This window comes from Amblyomma mixtum, chromosome 3 (genome assembly GCF_055824585.1).
Source record: "Amblyomma mixtum isolate Tamu chromosome 3, ASM5582458v1, whole genome shotgun sequence".
Lineage (NCBI taxonomy): Eukaryota > Metazoa > Arthropoda > Arachnida > Ixodida > Ixodidae > Amblyomma > Amblyomma mixtum.
In genome coordinates, this window is record NC_143014.1 from 260219624 (window position 1) to 260239968 (window position 20345).

General features: G+C 49.7%; 1 pseudogene; it reads right to left on the reverse strand.

Annotated features, from left to right (window-relative positions):
- Positions 1–1427: 1427 nt before the first annotated feature.
- LOC149354562 (uncharacterized) lies at positions 1428–19221 on the reverse strand (annotated as a pseudogene).
- Positions 19222–20345: the final 1124 nt, after the last annotated feature.

Genomic DNA, 20345 nt, shown 5'->3' on the forward strand with positions numbered 1-20345 from the left:
TACACAAGAGACAATAAATAAGAAACCGCCAGCAGCACCAACAGTCCACTTTCATTCCCACTGCCAACAGCAGCAGGAGAGTCCACTCCGTCTTTAATCATTCGATTCCATTGGTCGTCCTGACCCCTCACTACATCACTGGACATCACGTAGTCACGCCACAGGGTCAGCAGCTCGAGCTATCACGTATACGCTGGCGATGCGTGGGGCCCATTGGAGAAAACCACTGCATGCGATTTCACACTGTCACGCGGGCAACACGCTGAGTGCATTCACACGATAGAAGTGGCTAAGGTATAGATTACGGGGTTTTTTTCATGTACTAAACGTAGTCGCCAGGAGTACCTTCAATAAGGTCCTGAACTGCTGAAATAACCAAAAATGCATAATGCATTTTTTACTACGCTAAGCTACATTCATTAGGAACGGCCCGAAATAAAAAGGAAAATAGTGCCCTGCCCGCACCACCTGTTGGTATGACTGACTTCATGAAGCTGCAGTAAAGGCTACGGATTGCATAAGGCCACATAGTTCTTTAAATCGCCACGCACGGACGGCCTGGCTTTTCGCCGCCACCGGAATGCGGCCGTCGCGCATAGGTGTGGAGCCCGAGTCTTAATTTTCTGCGGCTGAGCCACATCTGCTAAGTCATCACTCGGGCAGTAAGCCAAGGGGTCCATTCTGGTTCAAAGTAGTGCACGGTGTGCTCAGTTTTCATCTAGAAGTCCGCTTCAGCATGACACTCTATCAATTGTAGTCGAAGGAGAACTTCACAGTAATGGTGCATGCTGGTGAGAAAGCTACCGAGCAGGACATTTTAGGACAACTCGTCACTCGCGAGCCATTCTGAGTTTCCGTTTGAAAGCCAGTGTTCTCATCATATAGGCGTCAAACTACTAGTGCTTGCTTGTACCCAAGGCTTACGCTCTCTCCTGCACACCACTAGCGTGCCGGAAAAAGGGAAGCAAAAAGAAAGAAGGGGCCGAGCCATATTAAGGGAATTGTTAAAGAAAACAGTCAAAGTTTGTGTCGCAATGTAGAGCATCTGCACTCAGTGGGGATTCTCTTTATTAGTTTCTAACTTTAAGGGAGAGTACTGAACGCGTAAAATGCTTTCGTATAAGATTCTTCGCTAGTGTCGCCTGGAATCAAGGCAGCGTCTTTGCTCTCTGTATCCTAGCAAATTTCCTTGACTTGGAGCAGTAGATTCACTCACAAAAGTCAGTGAATAAATTACTGCAGGTGCGCGAGTTGTGACGCCATTTGTTTATGTTGATCGCCGAACAGTTCACCATCTGTCTTGCCTCGCTTACAGCGTGTGATCGCGCGTGTTCAACAAGTGTTGCCCGCAGACATGCCACTGCGGAAGGCCACCGGACGATGCCTGTTCATCCTGATGGTCCGGACGTGGGCGTCGGGCACGCTCATTAGCGCACGCCGAGCTTCTCGTATATCCAGGTGATGTAGGGGGACACGCGTGTGAACACTGTCGGGTACTGCGCCGTGCCGCTGCACGATACACCGAAGCTGTACAACCCGATGACGGCCCAGTGCTTTCCCTCCTGTATCATGAGGGGGCTTCCCGGGATGCCCTGCAGTGCAAAAAGAAGAGGAATCAATAAGAAAAAAAAAATGGACACAAGTTTTGTCTACGCCTGATGTTTTAATCTGGCAGCGTTTGCATCTAGTTTTGGGTAGTGACCAGCAGGAAAAGGACGGAACCAGAATAGAAAAGAAGACAATGGACAACTACTGGAAAAACAGCCCTGTAGTCGCCATAGGTCTCCCTGTGTTTTGTTAATGCGAAGGCTTCATATGGCCCCCACCATTCACCAAATCCGGGGTTACATCCACGAGAAATGAACCCAAAACCCAGATGACCACATGATGTCATCGACAGTGGCTACATCATCAGTAAAGACAAAAAAATAAAATTTCTTCCCAAGTGGGTTTCGAACACAGGCCAGTGCGAACAGATCAGGTCGCACACCCTCATCATTCTTGACTGCCACACGGCACACCCTCATCATTCTTGACTGCCAAAACGCGAATTCGATGGGGATCTGAGAGGAAATATTTCATCAAAGTTCCCTGTAGAACATCTCAAAAGAAGACCCCGTCCCAGCAATCTATAAATACATGTTCAACAGTCTCCGGCTTTCTGCACAAAAGACAGTCGACACCTCATGGTACAAAGTTCTATTTTCTGCCATCCATGGCTTTACGGGGAGAGCCGCGACATGCAGTTTAACGAAGAAAGTTTGCACAGCAGGCTTTACAGGCATTCGCTTTAAACGTTTCAATACATTTTACCCCGCTCTAAAAGAGTACAGCGACCGATACACAGAAATATGCAAGGCTACTTTAACAAGATCTCTGTAAAGGTATTTTTTGGTAACACTAGTTAAATACTCCATTTAGAGGTTCATCTTGCGAGACTAGGAGGATCCGTTTCTACCCACTGTTTGCCAGGTTCGCTTGGCAAGAGCTTATCGACGTTTGTTGTATCAACTGTTTGTCACGTCACTGGCAGAACGTATGGGTATTTCCGTGAAATCGTTCAAACTGCGTCATCACCCAACACAAAACACCGAGCGTTGAACTGATAGTCTCCCTCGCTGGATTTGGGCATCGTAGTCTTCATCAACTTACTTCCATTCGGACGGCGCGAACAAATCACATTCGTTGGCCACTGCAGTGAGGTGGCACACCATTGCCGCAGCCGAACAACTCGCGTGCATGCTTTCACATTCACAGCACGCAAGTAGTTTTAAGTGCCCTCCGCAATTTTTGTTCCGCCATTTCCCTGCTGGTTTATATCTGACGCTGTGCAAAAACTGACACAACTCTACACATCATTACTGTGCACCTAGCGAGGCCGAGGTCATCTATAATAGTCGGATACAAGCCAAGAACGAAGCAGCAGATGCCCCTTAAAGGATGCCCTCCAGCCAAAGGCATCGACTGATTCTCCTGACACCGCGGCCAGTCCGGTTAAGCGGTGCTTATTCCCTATTCATCTGCATCCCCCCCCCCCCCCCCCCCCCCCCACCGCGATTTCACGCTAGCGAGCCCACAGGGATGGGTCAAGGAGGAAAATCGATCAAAGGGGAGAACTGGTCGACGCAAGTGGCTGGAGGGGCTCCTTTGAGGGGTTTCTGCTGCTTCGTTTTTAAGTTGTAGCCGACTGTAGCAATGCTTTCATTTTCAACATGTCGGGTCCTTTCTGCTTGGGTTGTCTTTACAGAGGTAACTAATAGGGAAAATATTCAGCCCGAGAGCTTTTGTACTCAGGAAACGGAGCATACAAGTAAAGAAACACGGAAATGAAAAAAAAAAAACGTAATGAAGCAAGCCAGACCGAGCAGAGACGTGCAGTAAACCGGTGGCAGCCTTTGTCGCTAGATTATTGACAGTTCCCAACTCTGGAGAGCACGTGAGCAGACGGGCACTCACCACACACTCCTCGCCGATGTTGGCGGTCAGCTGAGCGCAAATGAAGTCTTCGTGGTTGATGCCCTGCGGGTACGGTGAGAGGTCAACGCCAGCGTACGTGTTGTTGCAGCTCGAAGAGGAGATCACCCGGTAGCGCTTATCGCCCATCGAGCCCGGGTGGAAATCTGCGCGAAAACCAAGCAAGCATGAGAGCAGCAGTCGGAATGCAGTGTCCACAGCAGGCTGGCACGGGAAGTGTCGGCCACGACAGAGACAGGAAACGAGAGTTGTCTGCAAGCGTCGGACGAAGAAGGTTAACTGCCAGGCATATTGCTGCTGTTTCTAACATCTTAGGCCCCTGTTCTCAAAAAACGACCGCATAAGACGTTTGCAGACTTCTTAACGCACTATTTTTCACAAAACTTGTCGCCCATTTGTAGCTGTCACCTGCATACCTGTCTGCCTACACACGCACGGATAAGACCTTGAACGGCTCAAAGGATAGCACAGTGCGTCGTCATATAAAAAAAATTCAGGGGGCACTTTGACTGTCTAAAGTGGGTAGAGGCGGAAGCGTTTTCCGCGCCACCTTCGCTGTTTCTGTGGCACCGGTGGCGTCACATATAATTGAGTACTAATCGCCAAGTGATTACAAATCACTAATTAATGGTTAATTACTGATTAATGCTTGAATTTTAATTAACTGCTAATTAATGACGCTTAAGCTTCGCCTTTAGGAGTGGAACGCGACAGCGCGTTGTAGCGCTGCCAGGGAGTCCACGGAACACCACCCGTTCAGCGCGATGCCTTGCCCTTTGAACGCAACGCTTTTTGAGGAAAGGAAATGGCGCAGTAATTCTCTGTCATCTCGGTGGACACCTGAACCGCACCGTAGAGGAAGGGAGGAAGTGGGAGTGAAAGAAGATAGATAAAGAGGAGCCGTAATGAAGAAAATGAAAATTGTATTTGAGGAAAGGAAATTACGCAGTAACTGTCTCACAAAATTCAGGGGGGCACTTTTTTGACCTAAAGTGTGGTCACTGATGCCCCTAAGAGTGGAACGCGACAGCGTCTTGCAACACTGCCAAGGAGTCCATAGAACGCCATCGCCCATTTGGTTCTACGCCTCGCTTGTCAGTAAATTGGTTTTTGAGGAAAGGAAATGTATCTGTCTCTCATTTGTCGGTGGACAACTAAACCTCGCGGGAAGGGAATGGATGAGGATGAGAGTGAGTGAAGACACCGTATTCACTAGACGCGCCTTTGTTCATTCCAAACCATCGAGCTGGCATGGCGGAGTGGATAGCATGCTCGTCTCTCACGCCGAAGACCGGGGTTCGATTCCTGAGCTCGACCAATTTCTTAATCGGTTTTATTTATTTATATGGCCTGACTAGTAAAGCTAATTAGGCTAATTGGATAATTAAGCAATTAACTAAGCTCAGTCCCACTTAATTAGAGCATCACTGTACGATCCCTTCAATTGGTTGCATGGTTACTAGCCAAAGTACAATTGGCCCCGTTTGAAATTCGCGCACTGTGACGTCACGACCGTTTCCACCAAATGAAAAGCGTGACATTTTCTGTCGACAACTGCTGCTTACAACGATGAGACATTAAAGGCTTCCGCCTTAAAAAATAACGACCATGGAAAAAAAGCTTGTACAGCCACTGAGTCTGTTTAGGTCCTAAGGAGAAGGAAAAAAAAATAGCAGCCACTCGTGTTGATCGACCGCACGCAGCACACCTCTCTGCCGGTCGGACCAGCTGACGGCGTCGAGGATGCTGCCGTTGAGCACGCGCCTGGCGTTGAGCACCGTGGGCAGACAGATGGGCGCCAGCTCCCCGGAAGCGAGTGCGGGTTCGAACCTCACCAGGGCCAGGTCGTGGTAACCGTCCGGCACGCGGAACATCGGATGTGCTTCGGCGCTCACCACGCGTCAGAGCGTCACGGGCAGGCCCGGTGTGTTCAGCATCACGGCGCTGTTCCTCCTGCGATGGCGTTCGTGTATACGGGCAGTGCTTCTCCACTAGCTTCAGAACGAGAGTGGCGTAGAGGGAGCGAACGTACTGAAAACGTCATAAATCCGAATCTAGAGCTTCTCAAAGCGGAGCATGCCCTGTGGTGAGACGGAGCGCTCCTTACGGAACGAAATCCTTCCGGAATGGATCTTGGAAACTCTGCGCAACACGATGCTAGAGAATATGCAGCGTATTAGGTAGTGTGGACGGTACTGGGGAAGAAATAACCCTGTCACTAGGTTTCGTGCTTTCATCAACCTCACCTGTCTCTTTTGGATTGCAAAGTCGCTCACAGCCTTAACCAACTCGTCCAAATGGAAGTTATGCTTCGTAACACGCTACTCCACCTCGGAGCTAATAAGCTGTCAAGCCCGACACCCCTTTACCTCGTGCGCATCTTAACGCTTTTCGCTAGTCTAAGCCTTTGATTGCGCTGCTAGATGTAGGAAAGCAATGAAAAAAAAACGGCAGATAGTCGGACAGTTTTGTGTTTCCTAAAAGCGTGCAGAGGTTCTACTAGCACCACTTGCTTCTGCGGAGGCTTACAGCAGAAGGAGCGTCGGGAGAGTCAGGTAAAGCTTGGGTGCAGTCCGGAGACCGCGATGCCGCGTAGCTTTCCGGATAACTCATCAGCCTATTTTCCTTTTTATAGTTTCGTAGTTGAACACGCGTCCGAATGGTTCTCAGTACTCTTGTTCGGTATAAAGTTATGCCTGACCTTGTTAAAAGACAAAACACCTCCATAGAAACGAGAGTCACACATGCGGACTCGTACAGTTCTCCCAGGCAGTCGAAGAGAGCTGCGCCGTCTTTTTTATGTGCGCTACTACAGAGCTAGCATTCATTTCATAAGTTTATCTAATCAAGGAACCCACTTCCGTAGGAACAGGGACTCACTTTGAAGAGTTTTCAACTCACCCGTTGTCTGGTCCGAAGCATTGGGCTGCTGTGAGTATGTGTTGCTGGTCTAACAACACACCAGCACATCGCCTAGCCGGGTTCACTTGGTCAACCACAGAAGCCTGCGTGGAACGAAGCATATTATTTTAAGGTGAAAGCTGTAATAGCTTTATTATCATCCATTTGGAAAGTACAACGGCAGTAGTAATGCGTTACGCGTTATGTTACGCGGGCTGCTACAAAGTGAGCCAAGAATGGGCATTTCCTTTCCTCAAAAGCAAGAGAGTGCTTAGATTGCGAATAAGATTCCCGGTCTAGCTTAATTCGCAGTCTAGACGCTCCGCAGAATTTGAGGAATGGCGTATAAATGGCTCCCTTTGCCGGTGGACTCCTCAACCGCGTCTTGAGAGAGAAACACGAACAAAGACTAAAAGCATGTTTCCAGCTAGCGTTCGCGCTTTTCTCTCACGGCGCGGTTGAGATGGCCACCTTGCGTTTTTCTCTCACGGCGCGGTTGAGGTGTTCACCAACAGAGTGAGCCATTTATGCGTATTTCCCGTCCTAAAATCCAGCGGATGGTCTAGACCACTTCTAGCAACGTGATCAAAATTGCTAAGAAGGCTGAACATGGAACTAGTAAATTTGCTTCAAGCAGGCGGGACCTGGACTACCGGGATGCATTGAAAGGGGCGCTCCATGATGCAGAACAACGCTCTGAACCGTGTATGAGCCTCTGGTCGTGCACAGCGCTCTCTTATCCCGCCCTGCATGCCATCCGCAAGCAACGCTTTTTCAGACCCGGCGCAGCAGCCGCTTTTGAACCTTCCCGTCTTTTTTTATGACTGCGCGGTTCAGGTATCCACTGAAAAAATGAAGTTATGCGCCTTTCCTTTAAATTTATCCAGGGCAGGGTCACGACTGCGAATAAGGGTAAACTGAGAACTGCACAGTCTTATTTGCTTCGTGCAAGCGTGCCCTTGAGTCCGTGAAGTGTGCAGGGAACGCGGTCGAACCGAGACCGCATGCGGAAGAAGGCCGAGCGTACACGTGAGCATAGAAACGCTTAATCGGACAGTCTCCTGTGAAACGTCAAAACGGGCCTGCGGCTCCAGACCACTCGGCCGATAATGCCAGTTAGCTTTCGCTCATTATATTGCGCTAAACCGGCAAGCTTAGGTGCACAAATTTTGTAGCGTGAGCTACACTGGCCGAGGTTGAGCAGTTTCGCCTGGCTCCTGGAGAGCCGTGCTGCGCATGCGCGAGGAGCAAGTGACGTCACTACGCACAGTTGGCGTGCCTCGCCGCGCGCGCTCGACTTCCTTTCCTTAAAATGATCGGAGTGTAAAACGTTGACAACGCCAACGTCAATGAACACAACGAACACCGACGGCTTATGGCTTCAGCGCCGCGTTTTTGGCACAACCTTGTCAATGCCTGCAGCCACACCTCTCTTCCCTCATTCCACGGACCTATAAGCACGATTCAGGCGTCCACTGACCCAGGGAGCCATTATATGCACTTCCTTTCCTTAAAATCATCGGAGTGTAAAACGTTGTCAACGCCAACACCAATGAACACAACAAACGCCGACGGCCTATGGCGTCAGCGCCGCGTTTCCGGCTCAACGTTGTCAGAGCCAACGCATGCAGCGCACCCCTGTCACTACCGCCACTTAGCTTAAAGCACAGTTGAGGTGTCCAGTGTTCCAAGAGGACAGTTATGCGCCTTCCCTCTGGTTCAGGTATCCACCGAGATGTGGAGACCTCGCCCTAACCTGGCGCTACGTATATCCTGGCATAGCAGAACTACGCACAACCAATTTTTTTTTCACACATTTCGCTCTGCCTGTTGCTCTTTCTAAAGAATTTATTTCTGCATAACACTCTCCCATGAGAACGGTAGCAAGTCCGAGGTTCTAAACGTGCCAACTAAAATCCTTTATTTTTATAGGATATCTGTCCGTGTCTTTTGTTACCGTGGTGTCAGTTCCAGAAAATAGGCTGCGTTAGGTAACATTTTCTGGTGATATTCTAAGCGCTCAGCGTATCTTAGCATGTCTCAACTGTACCCTTGTCTACTATTCCCGCGGCAAATGACAAGTGGAATCACCGGGCATCGATCACTACTCTCAAATGTGAGGTGATCGCATGACCCGTTTTTGCCCAGTAAATTTATTCCAGTCAACCAGCGTGAATGGAGCGACATACCACTTTTATAAACTTTGTAACACAGGCAACGCTTCGTTTTCTCATGTATAAAAATTGTATATTGTAAATTATGGGGTTCAGCGTCCCGAAGCGACATATGGGCGATATGAGACGCCACAGTGGGGGACTCCGGATTTTTTGGACCACCTGGTGTCCTTTAACGTCCCCTGATATCGCACTGCGCACGGACATTCACCTCTATCGAAATACTGTCCCCGCGGTCGGAATGTTTTCCATCTTTATTTGCTACCTTTCACATAAATCTCGTCTAGTTATCACATGTTGAAATCCTAACGATGACCAAAGAGGAAAGCCGCACGCCGCGAAGGGATCACTAATACTTGAAAACAGACTGCACGGTCTAGTATAGCTCGGACCAAACGCGAATGATTTTCATTTGCAGAAAACGCGTCTTTCGGAACGCGACCATTTTGTGGAAAACTCAAGCACCAAGCGTAGAATTTAAAAGATGCACGTATTCGTCATCTCAACGCCCCGTTTACCCCAGCCTCAGAAACGTCTCTCAGTCGCTGCGGTGCGGCATCCTGTGTGCAGGATGATGCGGCCAACACCCAAATATGGGAACTCTAGTGCGGAATCGAAAAACGGAGCATGGAGCCGGCCGTAACCCTTTAAAACTCTTCCCACGAGTAACAGTTAGAAAGCAATGACAATAACTTTTAGGCGATTCTCGGTGGATCCTTTGAATGCGTTATCGCGAAGCGCTCATCATATCCGAGATTGACACAATAAAGTTCGTCATGTCTAGGGCCAACACACTAAGTTCTTAAGGTCCGAGGTCCAGGCACAAAAGTTCGTTATATCGGAAGTGATATAAGTAGGTTCGGTATATCCGAGGTTCACACATCATATTTTGTTATATCCGAAGTAGCATGCTATGGTTCGTTATTTACAACCGAGTTAGTAAACTAAATACGTATAGGTAGTATACTAAGTTAGTTCGTAGCCACGATGGGCAGGTGGGCCACCGGCCACCGGCTACTGACAGACGGCGGTCGCCATTTCCGCTTGCACTGATCCTTCTAATGCTAACGCATTAACTGTTTACGAGTGCTCATTTATGCTTCTCCTGCACACCCTAAACTTCATGTCGGCTAGCACGTCGCATGTTCCGCATAAGAACATCTTTACCGGGAAAGTTTTCTGCTCAGAACTATAATTGGTAGTATCCAATGCTATTCAATTCCTTCGCACGGATAACCCTATAGGGCGCTCTTAAGCTCGGCGAAGAGGAGTGGTGATGAGGAGCAGCGAAGACAGGACTTACCATCCAGGGCCACGTACTGTCGGACGGCGACGACTGCGACTGCTCCTGCTGTTGTTGGCGCTGTGACTGGCCGGTGAACTGCTGGCGCGGGAGCAGCGACACCGCGTTGAGCGGCCGCCGCCGCCGGTTCAGTCCAGGTCTTCGAACCCTGCGGGCGTCCAGAGAGTGGACGGGCTTATCCAAGAGCAGCCGCGCTGGTCGCTGTCGGGATTCGGTCGCCTCGGGTCGCAATCCGCAAGTCCTGACCGGGAGCGCTGCGGGACCGCGGCGGAAGGAGGGTTAAGACCCACGATACCCGATGGCGCGTTTGCACACGGCGCAAGGCTATACTGCGCAAGGCAACGTCGCGAGGTTCTTTCAAAATGAACGCCGTGCGCAAGACGGAAGTTTGCCACACGTATCGATACTTGCTGTACGCGCTACCTCACGCAAGACGTTGTGCGCATGAGTCTAGAGGGCTCTGGTATAATGTAACGGGCCCTTGTCGATTCTATTGCATTCTGTTTTGGTCTTTGTGATTGGCCGTAGCAACGCAAGGACCTCGCCATCGCTAGGCTTTAGCCGGTGATGATGAGGAAACGCACGACATGGAGTTGCCTGAACCAACGGCGAAGAGTAGGAATGAATAAAAAAAAAACAACGCAATGAAATCTAAATAGTATCCGAATATTAAATGGCCCTGTCCGGCGTTCGCGTGATAACGTCGCGACCGGATTAATACTTGCGTGAATGCCTTGTCTAGAAAGCCTTCGCCAATCCACTGGCTGCCTTATGTTAGGAAAGCTATCTTTAAACTTTTAGCTTGTTGCAGCTAACAAGCTACTCCACCGAAATGTCAGCGACGGAAAGCGCGTTTCACCCGATTTACGCCCATTAAATGGTTCGTTGCTGCGAAGTCGAGACATGGGCTACGTAACTGCGAGCGAATTTTCGTCCCACCTGTAACCGCTGAGAGAAAAAAAAGACATACCTGCATTGCTTACGTGAGTGCCGTGCCCGTCACCCACCAAGCTACAGTGCATAGCGTGGAACGATCTTTTGCGGACAACGAGCGACATTAGTGGGGGACAGACGCATCAGCTCGGTGAGGCTTACCTGAAGGGCGACTGTTTCTACGAGCACCGCTCGTCAACGCATCGCGAGGCTTTAAATGCACGATAGGCGCAAAGGAAGTCCATCGTGTCTGAAACGCGCCTCTGAAGCACAATTTCTCTGGTGTAGCAGGCTGAAGTGGCAGCCTTCCGCTCCCAGCATGGCCGCAAACCGGTAGCCGGTGGGGCCATATGGCATCACCGTTAATATTTAATTTATTCTGCTATTCTAATTACTACCGCTCCTGTTGCTTATATGAGCTACACTTACGACGTCGGCTATAGAAGCAGCTGACTTTTGCATCCGATCTTCTGCAAAATTATTCTGTTATTAGTACCATTGCGTCCGTTGGGTTTTCTAGCCGGCTACCAATTAAACAAGTTCCCTGTTCAAGCAGCGTCTGTTACTTATGACTTGCGAAATAAACCTCTCTAGGTAAAAGACAAGGAGTGCAGCTTCCAGTGACACCAATTTTGCTTTCACCTTTACCCCCCCCCTCTCTCTCTGTTATCTTTTTTTTCTTTTGGTTGCGACATCTATGCGCGGGACCAGGAGCAACAAGAGCGCACCGTCGTCGCATTCGCAGTCTTCGACTCCTGCTGCCGGGCCGCGTCCTTCCGAGCCTCCGCCTGGCTTGGTACCGGACGAACCGGCTTTGTCCACAGACGATGTTCCTCCGATGCCTGTAGCCCCTGGCACGCTCGTTCCAGTCCCCTGGTCTGTGGGTGCCTGTGGTTGAGAATCAGGAGGACTGGTTGGCGGAACAACTGGAGGAGGTTGCACAGGAGGTTCCACAGGTGGCCCTACAGGTGGTTGCACGGGAGGAATCGTTGGCGGTACCTATGTCGGAGGATCCAGGAAAAGAAGAGCGGAAGAACAAGATTTGTTTTGAGTCTAAGGGACGTGCTAACGAAAAGAAACGCAGGTAAAAAAACATAAAAACTAATACCCCTATCACACGGACAAAGTTAGCAGCGGTTACGCGAAACCGTGGTTCGCCCATGTTACACGGTGGACCAAACCTCAGCAAAGGCGCTAAGCACGGTTACCGCGAAGCGAGCGTGGCGTCCTCGGTTTGCGTCGTTAATCGAGAAAATAGCAGAGTCTGAGCTGTTGCTGCGCCATCGGACGGCACTCCAAACACTGCATTTTAATTAATGGAGATATCTGTAAATGCAACTTCGCTTTGCCGATCGCAGCGTCACTTCGCTTGTTGCACCCAAGGGGCTGTTGATGGCCGTGAACGTGAACAGTGATGCGAACCGCGGTTCGCGTTAACCGCAGTCAAGTTCAGCAACCGCGGTTAAGCATAACCACGGTTACTGAACTTAACTGTCAGGCATAACAGCGGTTAAGCCGGCCGTGTAACTAGTGCATAAGCTGTAATGAGCACCTTGTCCCATGAGTGGCTTGTTGCCTTTCGGCAATGTCATAGAGATAGAAAGAGAGAGGAACAACCGCATTACGACACAGCCTTAAGCGTCAAGAATATCTTGCGCCGGGGTCACCAAAAAATCAGCTGGTCCGTCAGCTGATCCAAGGTTAGCCAAGCCAGGCCCACCACGTTGAGGGAATGAGGTAAGGGTAATGGGAGGATTGAATGGCAACGGAGCAGGAGAACAGGCAATGGTCCATATCAGCATCGTGTTCGAAGAAACTTGCGCATGCAGATGAGGCTCAGAGACCATAGAGGAAAGAGCGGGCAGAGGTGGGCATCGCATTTAAGTGGAGGCACCATAGAATATGTAATTAAGGGGTGGCGAAAGATTTGTCAGGGACAGGAAGGGCACGAACATTTTTTGTACTGTTGTTATACTGAGGATTTTTTCGAGTTTGTAACGGAGTGTAGTGTCCCACGACATTGGTGGATAATGCTACGGCTCGCGATCGTACCTTCCGCTGTTAGAATGATCGGAGGGTATAAGCTGGAGCTAGGCGGACCCCTATCTGATTCTATCAGCTTTCTGCAGAAAAAGTAGGCGCACCTTTTGTTTTTTGAAGGGAGGTAAAGTGCCCGTTAGGACGGAGCACATTGTCCCACAGTAACTCTGGTTGCTAGGCAACGGCACAGGATCGTACGCACTGCCCCGCTTGTTGCTCACGAATCTTTCCTTGCATGGAAACTGAGTTGTACGTACGAGGTTGGTCCGGTGTTACCGGGGGCACTCCCGTGGGCTGCGCGCAGCAAACCAACGAAGTGGCTCCTTTCCAGTCGCAGATGGTGGGGTGCGTTCCTCGGCGGATGTCCCTCTGCGCCTGCGGACACTGGGCCACTGTCACGCAGTGTGGCTCCGACGGCGAACACTTGTTCACGTCTTCTTCCACGAACACCACCTCGCCTGCAGTGGATGGAAAGGAAACATCCGTTAACTTCCTGGCTCGGCAAAGGCGCTTTATTCTTATTACAGAGGTAGCTGTGAGTAGCACGTTGGACGGAAACCGCTTGGTCGGCTGTCCGCACACACTGGAAGCATATAGTTGCGAGCGGCGGTTGCCACGTGCACGCTAGTGTCGTGCAAGTGTAATCCACGTGACACCTCTGTCACAGGAGGGTAGATAGCGTGATGACGAGAAGAACGCTTCATTTCTCTCAATTCGCTCGACCTGAAAGTTGACTGACCGTTCTACGCTGCCTCTGCGCTTCGAACACGCTATTGAGAGCGATAACCACTGATCCGCCTTTCCTCGAGATGGCGAGAAAACAGCAACTGCTAGCTATACAATGGGTGGCTATGTACGACTAGTCGAAGCGGAGGTGGTCGCGATGGCACGTTTGAGGATGCCTACGTCTCACACAATGCATAAAGCGCACGCGAATACAATGGTGAATACAATAAAGCAACGCGCCATCATTATGAAGTACCCGCTATTCCGCCTTGAATATTTCAGAAAAAGGGGATGGTTTAACTGTGATATTTGGTTTATGGTTTGGTTTATGGGGGTTTAACGTCCCAAAGGAACTCGGGCTATGGGGGACGCCGTTGTGAAGGGCTGCGGAAATTTTGACCACTCTGCGGTTCTTTAACGTGCACTGACATCGCACAGTACACGGGCCTCTATAATTTCGCCGCCTTGGAAATTCGGCCGCCGCGGCCGGAATCGAACCCGCGCCTTTCAGGTCAGCAGCTGAGCCCGATAACCACTGAGCCACCATGGCAGCTTTAACTGATAAGGCACTGAAAGAAGTGTTAATGACTGATGTGCAGAGGTAAACAATTACAAAGCGAAGGAAGACAATTATTTTGTACAACTTCGAAAGAGCAGCGTCAGGGGTAGAACACTTGAGGAGAGAGCTCGTTTTGGTTAAATATAGACACAGCACAACATACGTGCATGACGGCAAAACGCATTATTTCCCTTCGACGCTACTGCCGCCCATTTTTATAGTAATACATGGGCTAGTACGGAAGACAGACAGAAATATCAGGTGAACGCACTACACAGGATGATGGCTAGCACAACGCACAGAAAAATGATTTAAGCCCCACTGATTGCTGTCACCAGTGACAGTGGCTTCCACGCCGATAACCGGAATAATTAAATCGAATGAGAAGATTCAGGGACTTCCTGGAGGGAATCCTGAAATTGGACGAAAAAAGAAAAGGCTAGTAGAGAAAAAAGCGATCGAAATACCCCGCCTCCTTCCTTCTTTAAAGAAAAAACAAAAGAAAAAGTATGACACAAGAAAGGGAAGCCTATGACCGGCTAATTTACACTTCCACACAACCGATATCCTCGCCACATGAGACTGCACCGGCAACACCAACCGGTGGTGTTTTTGTACAGCATCTTGAGCAGAAAGGTCGACTTTTGCAGCGCTCAGAAGCAAGCGTATTGACTCACGCGCTAAAGCAGCGGAGTAGCCATTTCACCGGAAATGATAAGGTTGAATAGTTGCAGGATTGGTTAAACCGCTGACGAACTGCACTGCTTTTTCTTGCGTTTTATTTGTTTCACTAAACAATATGAAGGTGAAATCATGCAGTCATATGTTTGTGTGTTATATGCACTTGGCAACTGATCATTTTGGACATGCCTGCAGCATGCTGTAGTTTGAAAATAAAGTGTAAAGAACATCAATTTATTAACTTAAGCTTTTTGGCCAAGCTCTATTTATAGGTTGGTTGGTTGGTTTTTTGGGGTTTAACGTCCCAAAGCAATACCCCTAAGAACAGCTGTACCAAATAAATCAAGATTATTGAAGTGACGGGATACCGATGTAATTTAAAACTCAATTAGTTTAAAATTTCACACATGTACATGTGCCGTCAAAAGTAAATGGAAGGCAATATTAACGAAAAAATTTAATCATTGCCCATCAATTTATGCATCCTTGAATTGTGATTGCGCGAATTGCACTGTGCACCAACAAACTTGGGCCATTGTGCTTTAGATTTAAAGAAATTGAATTTTTTGACAAAGTCGCCTTCCATTTACTTTTGACGGCGACTGTACACCGCGTCAATTGGTAATGGAAGACGATTAGCGGAGAAATTAATTTCAGTGAGTTCTTTCAGTGCATCCTGGAATAGTTACATACGGCCTAATCGCCATTGTACGATTCACACAGCGCACCATTTGTACTGAAGCACTACGTTTCAGACGCGAAGAAATTAAATTTATTGGGCAGAGTCCACCTCCATGAACTTTTGATGGCGGACGTACTGCCTGCACTTTTAAAAGCACAGGCACAATTTATTTTGTTTGAGCTCAACAGAAACGAACACTACGGTAGCGCCCGTGGTATGCCCGTGGTGTTCGTTTCTTTTCTTTGTGTCTTTGCTTTCTGCTGCGCTGCAGTGTTTTTCAAGCATTTTCTTTCCGTAGCGACTGATCAGTGGTTGTAGTGCATGCTCGGCTGTTGCAAAGAACGAGCGTTCGCTGGCGCAGTGAGGACGCGCGGCACATCGGCTCCGCTGATTTTCGGCCGGAACCGCTAACTAGCAACCTGGGCCCCGAAAATCTTGATTTCATCGTCTTCGCAAATTGGGCAACACTCCTAGGACACCGAAATCAAGCATATGGGCCATTTTTGGCTGACTTATTACAATTACTCACTCACGCCACGCCGCCTCGGAGCGGACCCTATCTTAAGGCTACGCTCGGGCGTGGTCTGTGATTGAGTGCGGTCGCTATGGCGGCTCAGAAAAAGGGCGTCTACGATCCCACTTTGATAAGCTGGGCTGAAATTGAGCATTATCCTGCCTCGGAAGACATGATGCCTCCCGAAACCGAATGTTTGCTGTCGCTGATCCGGGGGGAGAATCCGACTGTGCGGCCTGCTCGTGCCCCTTCCGCCATCAGTTTCGGGTCGTTGTAGTTTCGGCAACTAGGCTTTGTTCCGATGCAACGCCAGCGGCATCCATACCAGCGGTGGGGATGGGTATGGCCGGGACCCATCCTCTGGGGATGCGAACCCCATGGGAGTGGCAGAGACTCCCAGGCGACTGTGAGGGCCAGTCGCGCTCGTGAGGTACGATGCCTGGGCGGTGGCAGGCCTGGGTTCATACTCAGGTTGGACCCACGGACCCACCGTTTTTAGATACATGCTACCTCCCTCCGCAGAAGGGTAAAAATGCGGGCCAGTTGGTACATTGCAAAATGAAAAAATAAAAACAGTCACAAAAGACAAGGGGCAAGAGAAGGAGTGTTCTGGCCAGAACGACGTGACCGCACTGGGCGTCGAGTTCATGCGACGAGTGACACGAGGTGGTGCTGGTTTAAACAATTTTTTTATTGTGTTATTTTCCTCCTCTCACGTGGCTTTTACTCGCCTCTCCTTTCCTTCCCCGCCCGAGAAAACGTGAACGCCACCTTTAGACATTCAAGGACCGTTGTGCACCTTCATCCTTAGTTTGCTACGCATTTCTTCGTTTCTTTTTTCTTTTTCAGATAACTTTCAAGCTTATATTATACGCCTTAGCAAATAAACCATAGGTTGCGTGCCGGAGCCAGGGCATCGAACCGGAATTTTTCCTGTGCCGTTCGGGTTTACGCCTTTCGAGGTCAGTTCCGGGTTCAGCTCCGGAGGGCCATTCCGTTCCGGCGAACCGGTTCAGACAGCATCGAACCGGTTCAGACAGCATCGAACCGGTTCAAACGGGTTCGGAATAAAAGAAACGGTACCTAGATGGATTTTAATAAACTTTTCTATACTGTTTACTTTTCTGTGTGAGAGCTATATAAAGTAAAAAGTGCTAAATTTCTTTAATGCGAGATCTTTTCACTTTGTCCGCTTTAATATACTGTCAGTGGTAAAAAGATAGCAATTGACGGCAAGAGCCACAAAATAAAATGAACTCAAAATTTCGGGGGGGGGGGGGGGGGAGCCGACGCCGTCAAAATGCGCAGCCGTGGGCTGCCCCGCCAAAGCAACAATTGCATGCAAGCTTCCTCTGCGTGTGCTCTAGGCACGGTTCTGATTGGTGGCGCCCAATCTAAGTACTGGGTGAGTGAAACGCATTTTCGTCAGATCTTTTCATTTCGCATTTTCAAAGTGCAATAACCTCCATTTGCATGCTCCGATTTCAATAATTCTTTTTGCAATATTCTTACGAACTCATGATAAATCTAGTTAATGATATAAATCGGTACCGAGGAAATCATTGCAGTGCCCCTTTAAGCAAGAAGGCCGACAGCGATCACCTAAGCATTGTTCAAAATGGCTATGGCCGGGTAAGAGTTCGACCCCAGCCCTAACTAAGTTCCTTCGCGCCTCGCTGTCAGATCGCCGTCTTTGCACAAACGACGCAAGCTGGCACGCGTCAGAAAAGGAGACGGCGTCTGCAGAAACGTCGCCATTGGGAAAAGGCATAAAACGAAGGAAGACATCTGCGAACCATAAGGGGACCCGCCGCGGTGGCTCAGTGGTTATGGTGCTCGGCTGCTGACCCGAAAGACGCGGGTTCGATCCCGGCCGCGTACCGTGCTCGTGAACTGTGCGATTTCAGTGCACGTTAAAGAACCCCATGTGGTCGAAATTGTTCACTATCCTCCACTGCGGCGTCACTCATTTCCTGAGTCGCTTTGGGACGCTAAACCGCATTAACCAAACGATGAACTATATCAAAAAACCCAAACAACATCGCGGTTTCCTATCGACGAGTATATCTACCAACACTAAGAGATCAGAAGCTGAAGTACGAAAGCATCAGTGCGGAAGCCGAACCGGTACGGTGACGTCTGTGGCTAAATGCTGATGTTCTGTGTCGCGTTGCAGCATGAAGTAGCGAAGAGGATCACGCACATGTTAAAGCTACTGAGGCGATGCCGGTAAGTTCCACGTGAAAGCGAAAGTAAATGCCATTTTTGAGAAAGCCGAAGAACTCCCATAGTCAGCTGCTTTGGTTCGCGCATTTACTGGTCATTTTAAAAGAAACTTGCGAGAAATTTTGTTCCAATGATACCTAAACATTAGGCTGAAATATATACTAAACGATGTATTTGATACGTTGTTAACTTGGATATACGTAAGGAAATGCAATTATTTTTCGACATTGCTTTTCGGCGAAAAGAAAAAGAACGTCTTAAGTAAGGAATGTCATGCAAATCGCATGGAACTTGGTTTCCTGTGTATTCATTTTGGCTTACCGAAGACAATATATTACCACTTTTACATACCACAATACTGCAATCATATACGTTCATGCTGCCACTCATACTCCGCAGCGCGAGAACGTCGCCTCTGCACGCTTTGGCAGTACTGCAAGGAACTTGGTTTGGTTTTGTTTTACTGGGGTTTAACGTCCCAAAACAACTCAGGCTATGAGGGACGCCGTAGTGGAGGGCTCCGGAAATTTCGACCACCTGGGGTTCTTTAACGTGCACTGACCTCGGACAGTACACGGGCCTCTAGAATTACGCCTCCATCGAAATTCGGCCGCCGCGGCCGGGATCGAACCCGCGTCTTTCGGGTCAGCAGCCGAGCGCTGCAAGGAACTAGCGAGATGCAGCATGCAAAACAGATATGCGGCCGTACCTCACGCAGCGGCTGTAGGTGCCGTCCCCCGCGCGTGGTATGGCCATCTCCTTCCATTCAGCGGCGCTCAGGTTGGCGAACTCGGGCGGTTGCCGGTACCAGTGGTCCATCACGTGGGCCGTGAGCCGCACGCTGAATAGGTGGCACAGGAAAGCGACTTCCGACAGCGTGCTGTTGAACAGGGCCAGCATCTGGTACAGGCCCTCGCCGAAGGGCACCGCCGGCTCCTCCTCGCCGCTTGTCTCCTGCCCGACGGCCAGCGCCGGTTGGTCCAGCGCAGCGAGGCCCGGCTGGTTCATCGAGGCATGGCCGACGTGCCTGCTCCCGGCTGCGGACGGTGGGGAAGCCGCGGAAGTCTTCATCTCTCTCAAAGCGCCTATGGGTTCTGCTCCTCCGCCGGTTGTATCGCGCTTGCGCGTGCGATGGGGCGCGCATGTACGCAGCCTAGTGACAAGCAACCCCTGGCGGAGAATCCTCAGCGAAAAAGAAACGAAACAAAGCAGCAAAAGACGGGCAGCTACGCGATTCCATTCGTGAAAATTGTACGAAACGCAAGAGAGTGATCGCATGAAGCGAGGCGAAAGCTTCGTCACCGTGTGCTTATTTCTCCACTCGATTTTTTTTTCTCATCCAGAAGTAATAAATAAATATTTTTAGCTTTTTTTTTATTCCAGCTGTTTGCCATTAGGCATAATGAAAAAGGGAAAGAAAGTTATAAAAAGGAGTGCAAACAAGCCTCGCTCAAAAAGCGACAAAAGTTCGCGATAAAGCGATTATCTTGAGTCCACTTGCGATAGTCGTCTGCAACGTCCCATCGCACGCCAACCTTTCTTAGGAAGCGTCGTCTAACGGAAGCTGTAGCCGGGCAAGTCCACAGCAAGTGTCTTTCGTCACACTGGTCGGGAGCAGCACCACAATGGGGACACTTGTCAGTCACTTCGTAACGTTTGTCACGCCACCGATGACGCACAGAAGGAGTCAGAGCCGCTCCTGCCCGAATCCGGCGCACAGATACCTCCTCCTCCCGAGTGAGACTACGGAGGAGAGGGTACGAACACGGAGGAATTAGAGCGCGTGTTCGCTGACGCAAAGCCTGTTTCTCGGAAACATGGGTCAGGAACGGATCTGAGGGAAGAGGGGAAGGTGGCGGGATATCGGATGTGTCAAGGTGTGTCGTTACATCCACATGAATATTATGCGGATCCTGGGAATGCCCGCGAATCCAGTGTATACGCACAGGACAGGGGTATTTTGTGCAAAGTTGGTGAATGGATTGTGTAACTTGGAATGTGCGCCGGACAGCCTTGAGCTGCTTAAGGGGGGCAAGAGAGCTCTTAGCACTACCTCTGTTTCTTCATTGACTGATATGCACGCCAACGACGGCGCTCCCCCCCCCCCCCCTCCCCTGCAAAAAAAAAAACGA